Below are 11603 nucleotides of genomic sequence, written 5' to 3'. Positions count from 1 at the left end.
ATTAGCTCCCACCGGGATTCGAACCCGGGCCACCTGGTTTCGCGGCCAGACGCGCTGACCGTTACTCCACAGGTGTGGACCCCATTGTATATAAATAATTCAATTCAATTCTTTATTGAAACTGTAACAAATAATCCAAATAATAAATATAAAGGTAATACATAAAAAACATACACACGCAATAAAAAAACAAATAGAGAAAAAAAACACAATAAATACAAAAAGAACATTATCCCCTAATTACCTCATTCGCTCAGTGTTAATACTGCTCATTACAACACTAATAAATAACTCTTCTCCTTATTTCCTCGGCCCCCTCACCCTCGGCCAGTTCCACCCTCAGCTGTCGAACTTTTGCCACAAATTTTCCCACACTTCCGCGTTATTTAATAGATCATATGGTGCCAAGTGCCCCCTGCTAGATGTAATGAAGGACTCTGGCAGGAATTGTTTCCTCAGAGCTTCTGTGGCTTCACGTTCCGATAAAATATGGTGTGATGTCTCGCCTCTACCGCAAATAAGACATATTCTCGCCCCCTCTTCGTTGACGATTTTAAGTGCCCTCCAGGCTCCTAGACGAAACCAAATTAAGCTCAATCTACCTTCTCTGCTTCTTCCATAGAGATATAATTCGGATCCCCAATTTGTTTTGATCATCGATTGGATCTCCAGAGCAACCTTATCCCTGCATTCCCCTTCTGTTATTTGCCTGTCTATATCCTTCAGGCGTTTCTTGACTTTGCGCCAGACATTTCGCTTGTTCCTGCAATCTTCCCCGATTATAAATCCCATTCCTATATCTTCCAACCCTCTGTGTAATCTATCTGCCCAGATTACTTGGTCTGTCCTCTCCAGTTGCTCCCTATAACAGACCGCTCTATTAAGAGACTGATCTCCATGCACAATCCTGAAGTAGTACTTTAAAACTTTTATCTTGCATTCTATTGAGTCTCTATGGCGCCCGAATTCTCTTAGGATTCCGCTGTTAGCCGTTCCCCTCCCCAACCCCGCTAACCGTTTTAAAAAGTCGCTTTGTACCTGGTTAAGTTTTTCCGTTCGTCCCCAACCTCAAAGTTCTGTCCCATAACTAATTGTAGATCTAACTATCGCGTTATATACTTTATCTAATAAATTTAGAGAGACTTCTTGGATTTTGTTACGTATCTTCAGCGTTTTAATATAAAGATGTCAACATACATGTCGAACTTGGAGTCAGGCCACAAAGGGAAAAACACTGGAGAGAAATTCGATCCGTGCTGTGGATTGAACTTCGGCGTAGCTCAATGGTTAGAGCGCTTAGTACGTAGAACCAAGGACCCGGGTTCGATTCCCGGCCTCGGAGCGGATTTTTCTCCTTTAATATTAATAGTGGTTAGTAGCCTATCGACAATGACCTAACCAATTTTCTGAATAATTTATGTAAAAGCGGTTGTTTCCTAACAATATTGAAAGAGTAAATGATGGTTGATAGTTATTAGGCCTAATTGTGGAAAGGAAAAGTGACTAAGATTAATGACAATAATAATAATAGTAGTAGTAGTAGTAGTAGTAGTAGTAGTAGTAGTAGTAGTAGTAATAATAATAATAATAATAATAATAATAATAATAATAATAATAATAATAATAATAACAAACAATATTGAATATTGAAAGAGTAAATGATGGTTGATAGTTATTAGGCCTAATTGTGGAAAGGAAAAGTGACTAAGATTAATGACAATAATAATAGTAGTAGTAGTAATAATAATAATAATAATAATAATAATAATAATAATAATAATAACAAACAATATTGAAAGAGTAAGTGATGGTTGATAGTTATTAGGCCTAATTATTTTTTGTTTGTTTATTTATTTATTCGTTCGTTCGTTCATTCATTCACTCATTCGTTTTTTTCGTTTATTCGCTTGCTTGCTTACTTACGTGCTTGCTCTGGCAAAGTTAAGGCCACTAGGCGTTCCCTCGCACTTAACCAGAAACAAAGGAAATTGCTACAATTTACAGTATACAAGTTAATAATTGAATCTAATATTTAAAGAACACTAAAAAATTTATATAGTCGTAAAAGCACAAGTTGAGTAAAGTAATACCAACATACATTACAAAATAATATAAGGCTTAGAAGTTACATCCAATGAATATGCAAATGGTAAATGAACCAATATTACAAATTACAAGGATTACAAATTAAAACGTAAATTATAACTATAGAACACTGAGGAAAAGTACATATACACACAAAGAAGAATTAAACATAAATGAGGAAGAAAGAAATCTTCTTCAGAAGATATGAGTAAAATATGCACTAACAATTTGTAAGATAACAATGAAGATTTATAATTTAAATTATAAAAGTACATACAACAATCATGACAGGATAAATGAATGGAAAAATTAGAGATCTGAAGCTGGGAATTATGTGGCTTAGTACTGGTCACGTGTTTGAGCAATTTAGTTTTAAATTGCAATATCGTTCGACAGTTCCTGAGGGAGCTGGGTATTGTCGGCACAGCATATCTTTAGGTACTAAGATGCAACTTCAAAATTTTCCCCCCATTACGTGATCACCAGCTGAAATCTAGTGTTTCTGCAGCCCCCAGGTTCACTTCGCTACTGGCAACACTTACTTCAACACCCACATGTTCTAGATATCATGATAGTTAGTCATTTTGTAGTTCTTATGTTGGTACACTTGGAATTATTATTCAGGCCTACCCGCTACTCGATTTAAAATTCACTAGATTTATTCAAACGTAATATTGTGCGTGTATTTTATATCGCGATTATAATATATATAATATATTCCGGTAATTACGAGTTGTACGTGAAGTTACTATTTCCATCACATCACATAATACAACTCTGTGGTGCAATTATTGTTATTATCAGAACTACCAGTATGGTATGTTTCTAGGTAAGTAGAAATTTTGGAGCATTACATTGCAATATTACAATAAATTAACATATTAGAATGTTGTGTTGTATTAAGATTCACAGTTATTTAGTATGTATTAAGATATTATATTACATAGGCATACTTATATTCTAGAATAGTGAAATTTATAATTAGGCCTACAGATGATTCTGCTGAGGTAAGAGCATTATTTTAACTTTAAAACATTATCCATATAAAAATAAATTATATGATATAACAATTACATTTTTATCATAATATAAGGTATTATCCAGAGAAGCTACATCAAAGAAGGCCTGTTTCACTGGCTTATGAGAGATGTATATAGTGATAAACACGTGGTTTATTAGTTTACTGTTATAAAAACTTCCAACTATCCATTAGAATATACAGGTATCAAATGACTTTTATGTTCAAAGTATTTATAGCTCCAAACTAAAACCACGTGTTATCATCTCACAGAAGTCAGTGGAACAAAGGAAAACAGTGTCTCCTATGGTGCAGTTATTTTGGAGAATTACATAATATAATTTTACATAACCTTACAAATATTCAGTCTAATGAAAGTGAATAAAATCAAGGTTGAAGTTAGGTTAATTGTAGTTCATATTTTAAAATGCAATAATCACTTTATTTTAAGGTTATAACATGTCCAGAAGGAAAGAGTCTGAAGAACTTATAGGCCTACATCAAGAAAGAAAATACTTTCGTTACAGAGCAGCTTACAATAAGCAGTGGTTAATATGTACAGACAATTGAAGGCTGAAGCAGAATAGGAAGATATCTGTCAAACCAAAGCGGTTCTAATGGCAAGAATTGCAAATCTCTTGTAAGTAGGCCTACCTGTTTTTTATAGATAATACTTGACAGGATCAGTACAGATCTTATTCCATAAGGATGCATCCATGGTAGTGTGTTAAAAAATATTTACACATAATTTAACGTATGAAGACTTTTCTGTAACCTAATCTAATGCAACTTCATGATAAACTAATGCATGTGGTTGAGTTTACATGCAACTGAATTTTGAAAAATTTTAAGCTTACTTAGAAATACAAGTCCCAAATAAAGTAAAGTCCCATCACTGATAACCTTTCGTATGTATAAAAATATTCTTGTTAGAAATTAAGTAAAAAAAAAATACGTATTCAATAACGCAGAAGAATATTTTTATTATTGTCCCAAGTACTTCAATGTATTACCATAATCTTTAAGGCTATAGGAATAATTAAAAAGGAGCATATTATATGTTTACTTGTTCCAGATATTGTTACACCACAGGCATGTATGTATAAGAAGCATTAAATTGGACTCTCACTTTGAGAGGGGAACAGAGGTTAAGGGTATTAGAGTGTAAGGTTCTTAGGAAAATATTTGGAACTAAGAGGGATGAAGTTACAGGAAAATGGAGAAAGTTACACAACGCACAACTGCAAGCATTATATTCTTCACCTAACATTATTAAATCCAGACGTTTGATGTGGGCAGGGTATGTAGCACGAATGAGTGAGTCCATAAATGTATATAGAGTTAGTTTGAAGACCTTTGGAGAGGCCAAGACGTAGATGGGAGGATAATATTTTGAGGAAGGTGGAATATGATGCTAGGGACTGGATTAATATTGTTCAGGATAGGGACGAATGGTGGGCTTATGTGAGGACAGCAAAAACCTCTGGGTTCCTTAAAAGCCATTTGTAAGTAAATACTGTAAATAAAATATATAATCTCCATACTTTTATCACAGCATTCATAGAATGCAGTAGAAATAATTATTACCAAATCTGAAAAGAGGCATATGCTGTCTACACCGGGGAAAAACAAGAAATATCCACAATCTATAACTGGCATCAGATAATTTTTCCAAGGAAGTCATTGCAAGATTTGTATATGATAGACCGAATCGAGATGAAGAAAATTATGGCAGTAACATTTTTTTTTTTTAATTTTAATAAGTTAAAAGACTGTAGACTTTACTCTTATAATTACTTCTTATTTACCACTACCAGTACTATTTTCATTCCTGTTCAGGAAAAAGAGTAACAGCCATGCTGGTACTGGGCCATGTAACAGCAAACTATGATACATACTTCATTTGAAGGATCACGTTCGTCATTAAGGACAATTTTGAAGGAAATGTGGTTTAAATTGAAAAAAGAGGGCAATCTCACATTAGTAAGAGAAAGTAAAAATATTAATTTTAAGAGAATATGTGAGAAATATGAAAAGTGAGGGTCCAAAGTCTGTTGTTTTTCTGGATGAAACGTGGATTTTTATGAATGGCAGGCTTTATTACAATATTTTAAGATAGTAAAGAGAATAAATGTTGTAACATTATTAATTCCATGTATATTTCATAGACTGCAACACATTCATGGAGCAAACCAGTATCGTTGGTGGTAAGGTTCAAGGAGTTATGCATCTACCTGCTGTGGAAGGAAGACTGGTCATTGTACAAGCTGGAACCTGGTAATATAACTACAATACTATTAAACTATATATAGTGTAGTAACTTTTATTATGTGTTCTATCTAGAATCTAAATATCTTGTCTCTTTTATAGATGCAGATTTAACTTTTTGCATCCAATTTGAAGACTGGCCAAGATTACTATGGTGCCATGAATACAATCCAGAAGTGGGTGGAAAGGTAGCTTATTGTTGGGTTGAGAAATTTAGGTCCTTCGATTATTGTTATGGATAATGCTTTCTACCACAATAAAATTGCAGAATACAAACCCACAACAAAAGGAGACGAGATCAGTTAATGGTAAATATAATTTCTGTAGAATCTGAGTAATGAACTGTGATGTTAAATTGCATTATTTATGTTTAAATGTGAATTTTGTAGACATGACTGAAACAGAATGGGGTTACCATTGCCAGACAATGCAAACAGGAATAAACGACACTTGGAAAGGTGATTCTCTAAATGTAAGTAATTCATAAGTAATTCCCCCCCCCCCCAATGGTGGTTAATTGACTATTTGTCATTCAGCCATATGAAGCGAGTTGTGTAGACCAATTTATCAACACAATCATTGCCCAAGGTGTGTCATAGGAGGCTGGTTTTCGATACACCAACCTCTCCACCATCCAGGCCATGAGGGTTACCATTTTGCACGACATACAGCAGGACAGGTGCATCAGAGGCCACCACTAATTTAAGAAAAGTGAAAATATCTCTGATGATCAGACACCTCATAACAAAAACCCACTATTTTTTTAACAAAATATGACATGCCTACAGATAGATTGCTGTACATTCAAATACAAGGATGCTAGACGATCTCATCATTGATAAATTCAAGTTGTGTTTTTTCTGTTGCTTAGGACTTAATGATAGAGTTTCACTTCCAGGGATTAGCTATCAAGCCAGTGAGGCTTATTTCGTTGGTCTCTCAGATACACCAACCTCTCCGACATCCATGCCATGAGGGTTAACATTTTGCAAAATGACTTCCACCTAGACAGGCATATCAGAGGCCACCATTAATTCAGAGGAAAGTGAAAGTGTGTGATAATATGATGTTTTATATCAGTACCACTATTTTTTTTTCACGAAATATGATATAGTTAGATTTGTGTACCTTCAAAAGCAAAGAATTCTGTGAGGGTGGTATTTTGCTACAAAACTTGCCAGATCCTAGAGCTAGATTGCACTGAAAGTTTGGCTTATTTTCAACATTTCTGTTTCAAAGCCCAATGTCATATTTTAGATACCGGTACAATGTTATTTATGCAGTATTAATTTTCACTCTGTGTACAACATAATATATTTTTTAGTTTAGTTTTAATTCCTTCCCCCCCTTTTTCTACTGATATTTACATGATTAATTGTCCAGTCCAGTGTTGTCACCATAATGTCCACCATAATTCTATTAAAAATTAATTCAGTTATTGTTAAATGGGGCTATGTGTAATTACTTTCTTATATTAAACATGCACAGATCCCCTTTTAACACTGACAATTTCTGTGTTAAATCAAATTCTGTCTTTCTTTTAGTCTCAAAGGATCCCATGATGCCACCAAACATTATCAAGAGGTTGGTTAAGGAAGAGGACGTCTGGAAATTTGGTAATATAATGACTAATTTAAGAATTATGGCTGATGCAAATGCTGGAGCAAACATAATATGTATATCCAAAACCACAGTTATTTTCTTTTTAAATTACTTTGTATTTTTCAGAAAAATAAAGTAAGTGTGCTGTTTCACAGAAAATAATACAGTTGATTGTTCATTGCGTATTTTTGTTGTTGCCTAACTGTGATTTATGTTAAATTTGTATAATGAAGAAATAAAATAAAGTTATTTGCAATCTGTCCTTTGTCGAAGTATTCCCTTAGTCCTGAGGCAGAAGTCGGGATATTAGAATTGCGTAATGCTGATTCAATACATCAACTTGTCAGCATTCCATAATGTTATACAACAATATAATAATTACATCACCCTTCTCCATTAATCCTGAAATAATAAAAATACTTAAGTTGTCCTTTCATTTGGTTGAAACAAATCCTTATTATACAAAATTAAATTTTAATTCTTTTTGTATAGAGATTGGTCGTGAAAAGTAAGTATGATTTTTAAATTTTCATTACTTGGTTAGTTAAAAATAAAATTTCACTTTTCTCATTGTACTTTTTAATTATATTTATATTTATATTCATACATACGTATCTATATCTATTAAAGAGGAATATGTGCAGCAAAAGAAATGGAAAATAATAGTGATGAATGTAATGTAGTTTTTAAGAATAATTTTTTTTTTAAGACATGACCATTTAAATTGTTCTTCAAATTTTATTTAGGGCACATAATACCATCTTTCGTGGCATAAATTGTTTTACTTTTTTTCAGAGTTTGTTTTATTCTGATCCACAAATTTTAAATGTTCTCCACTGACAATTTGTTCAATTTATTGAAAAGAATTAATATTAGTGCTTTACGTTCAAAGTTGGTAAGACTGAAGTACGGCCATCTTGGATTTTTTAGTACGTCACTATATGTTGTGCCGAGTATAGTGAGTTCCAGAAACGAATTGCTGATGCTGTGAAAGAAGAAGAATCGTGAACTGTTTTATGGCAAGGCATAGATAATAAAGGGTCATTTTTAGAACGAGTACCCAGGCTGTGATATGAGGACAAGAAATTAAAACGCACCGAGAGATAGTTAGGCGAGGAAGTATTGATGATGCGATATAGGAAAATTAGCGAATGGCTATATCTTCGGTCCTGTAATCTTACCCATTGGAGCGTTTCAAGAGAAGGTGTACGGATGTATGTATGTATGTATGAATGGAGTGAGTGAATAGGCCTACATCAGCCATTTGGCTAACAATGCGATTTGCTATATCTTTATATTTTCTTACCTCAATGCGAATCCGTTACCTGTGAGATTTTCAAATTCGGCACGTATTTTTTGGCTCATCCTATAGCCACTCCCGCTTAATATTCCGCTAACAGTCGGAGTCGCGGTGTTTCGCGCTCACTTGCTCTATCTCTCCATCAAGTGGCCCCGGTCCTCTGCAAGGAGGGGTCAGAACCCACACCCTTCTGCCGCCCACACACGTTCATCTTCTTTGATCGCAGTACCGGCTACGTGAACACACGCCGCACGCAACCCGAACCCTGATGTCCGCCAGAGTGCGCGCAAGTCTGTGATTGGAATTTCTTATTTGTTATCGCTTTCAAACTAAGAAGAATATTCCTTGACGGCACGTTGACATGACGGCAATAAAACAGTAATCGATAAGTAACAGTGGTGTAGGCGGATTTCGAAGTTGGGGCCATCTCCTCATTTCTTAATATTTAATGCGTAATATTTCCTTTACCGAAATTTAAATACTACCTACATTAGTCTATGATTATTATTTTTGATGGGGTGGTCGTGTTTGTAATTCATTAGTTTTACACCAGAATATAAAAATAGTTATTTATACAACTACACTCTATACAAGATGTCTTTGGAGCAGATATAAACAACGGAATGAAATGCAAGAAAGCGCGGTTCATACGATACTAAATGTGTGTGTGTATGAATTAAGTGACCGACTATGTTCATATAACGAAAAGTGAAAATTAAAGTAATGTGTCTTTGAACATACCTTCTTGCATCAGTCACTAGTTGTAGTGCTGTCGTCTGCTCATACACTGCACAGATGCTAGACGCAATAGAACTATAGTACTGGACGCGTCTCTGAATACCGTCTCGTAACCAGGATATGCACGCGCTAGTGTCTACAACGCTCTCAGCTAAGTAATGACTTGCCAACAAATGGGAGCGCAGCGATAACATGAGATGCATCGTGACCCTTGTTATGATCTGCTCCAAAGACATCTGGTATAGAGTGTAGTGGCTAAACTCTAAAGTGAAACTTCGTACAGAATGTTAGGATGCCAGGCCTTATGGACTGAGGAAGTAATGATGATATAATTAACGAGAAGGCTCCCCTTGTTAAATTTAGACGCAGAGAATATAAAGACAGAATTGAAAAGAAATATAAGAAATTATATTGATCTTATATCAAATCCTAAACATCCTTAAAAACCCAACCATACTCACAATAAAAACCAAAATTTTTTCACAAATTATACGAATTCGACAAATACTCTTTTATTGTTTACAGTATATACGTGTATGATAGGCCTAGTATTCTTGTTTCGTAGGTAAAATTTCCTAAATAACTCTAAGGAATATGGAAAAAAAAAATCTTTAATTTTTAGCAGCGGACACAGGAAGTACAGCTGATAAGCTATAAGCAGCCATGTTTCAATATTTTAAAGCGTGTTTTCTTCTTACTGCCTAAGAGCACTTACTACGTCCGTTGTCCAGTCGCCCTTCTCCTGTCCAAAACTTAGTTCATCAACCGTCCCGCTTAAGTCATTCATGTAGTATATCACTGAATATTAAAAATCGTTCAAGATTTTCTCAGAAAGTCTGTTGGGATCTGTTGGCAGCAATGTTTGAAATACTCTGAAAATAGATCTGAGTTCCAGATTATTAAAAAGTGGAATGTATAGCCTATTGAGTCTCGATAATAGTCTTCTGAATTATCAGCTTCCACAATGCACCTCAATATTTGAGGGGCTCGGGCGTAAAACATGGTAACTGACATTTTGGTCAAAACTGAGATATGTAGCGTATAATATGGTATCTTACATTACGCGTCTAATGCAGTAGTTAGTTTTCTAACATCTCAAAAGATGGCAGAAGTATACAGATTTTACTTTTCAGGTAATTAGGCCTATAAAAACTGTTGCATGTATAAATTAATGTTTACCTACGTAATAACTTCAAATCAATAAAACGTCATTTAGCATGGTTTATTCCCTAAACCCTCATTTGTTTCTTAGCATTTCTTGGTCTATTAATTTGAAAATCAAATTTTCCAGATTTTGTTCTAGCGCTTAACCCTTAAATTCACAAAGTATCCTATAAGAGACCAGGTTAATATATGCTATAATTTTAATAGAACAATAAAAAAATGGTAGGAAAATTAAATAACTGAAATGACACAATACTATAAAATTGTACAACATTTAAAATATGAACATTGCGATAGTTGTTTTCTTTACAGTCCGACACGGTTTAATAAACTAGTGTGAGAAATGAAGTTTTACCAATTTAAGAGTTAAAATTAAACGCTGCCGATGAGTTAGAATTTTTCCTGATCATTCTTAACAACAACACTGTATCTTTCACGATACCACATGGCTTCTCTACATACATCAATATTTTCTTTGTTGCATAATGAACTGTAATGAATATACTGTAGGGAATGTAGGAGGCTTTGGAATATTGATGCCAATGTTGTTATGAAGACATGCTATAAGTTGTATTATTTACTTATTTTCATTGTGTTTTGCTGCTGTTGTGGCTGGATTTGAAAGTTAAAATTGTTATTTATCAATGATGTTATTAGTGTAATGAAGTGTTTGTGATTGTGGACTAAATTTGCATCTTCGTGTACTGATATTAACTTCTTTACAGTTTGTTTATCTTGGTAACTAAGCTGCATACTAATTAGTATTTGCTTATTGATGCTGTCTCCGAGTTCAGCATAATTATTTCTTCTCTTTCTTGTTAGAATGTTGCTGAATCAATCTGTTTCAGTAGTTGATAAATCAAATAGTGGTGATAAAAAGATTGGAGGCGAAATGACCTCATTGTGGTGGCTTCTTTCATAGCGAAAGGGGTATCAACATTCATATCAGTCGTTCACACCCTGATATACACCGAACTAAGATAGCAGGGAAATATGTATTAACTAGAAGTAATGAAGTGAATTACAATAATGATGGAGACAGTACTGAACATATCAAAACACGTCATGAATCCTCGAGTAATAATGTTGCAGATAATTCCCTAAAAACCTTTAAGGATGAAGTTTCTGAATGGAAAAACAAATTTTCCGCTAAACTTAATAACTGTGAATTCAATTCATATACGTACAAAATTTTTCGAACTTCTTAAGAAATAGTATTAACTTTCTACCCGGGCCCAAACATCCGGCCACCAAATATTATGCTTCTAGACGGAGAAACCGTTTAGTGAAACAACAGAAAAATTACAAAAGTTCAAATAATCCAGAGAGAGCCAATAAGAGAAATCGCGATAGGAAAAAAACGCAATACATTTATGAATTCACGCAGTATCTTTTCTACAATCAGAGGGGGAAAGCGATCAGAAGAGT

General features: G+C 34.2%; 1 long non-coding RNA gene across 1 annotated transcript; it reads left to right on the top strand.

The window, feature by feature from the left end:
* Positions 1 to 3451: 3451 nt before the first annotated feature.
* Positions 3452 to 7049, top strand: LOC138702206 (uncharacterized). The gene is made up of 4 exons (XR_011332802.1): positions 3452 to 3743; positions 5272 to 5380; positions 5474 to 5679; positions 6916 to 7049. It is a non-coding gene; the product is annotated as an uncharacterized lncRNA (long non-coding RNA).
* Positions 7050 to 11603: the final 4554 nt, after the last annotated feature.

This window comes from Periplaneta americana, chromosome 6 (genome assembly GCF_040183065.1).
Source record: "Periplaneta americana isolate PAMFEO1 chromosome 6, P.americana_PAMFEO1_priV1, whole genome shotgun sequence".
NCBI classification, from domain to species: Eukaryota; Metazoa; Arthropoda; class Insecta; order Blattodea; family Blattidae; genus Periplaneta; species Periplaneta americana.
This window is presented reverse-complemented; position numbering and strand designations above follow the sequence as displayed.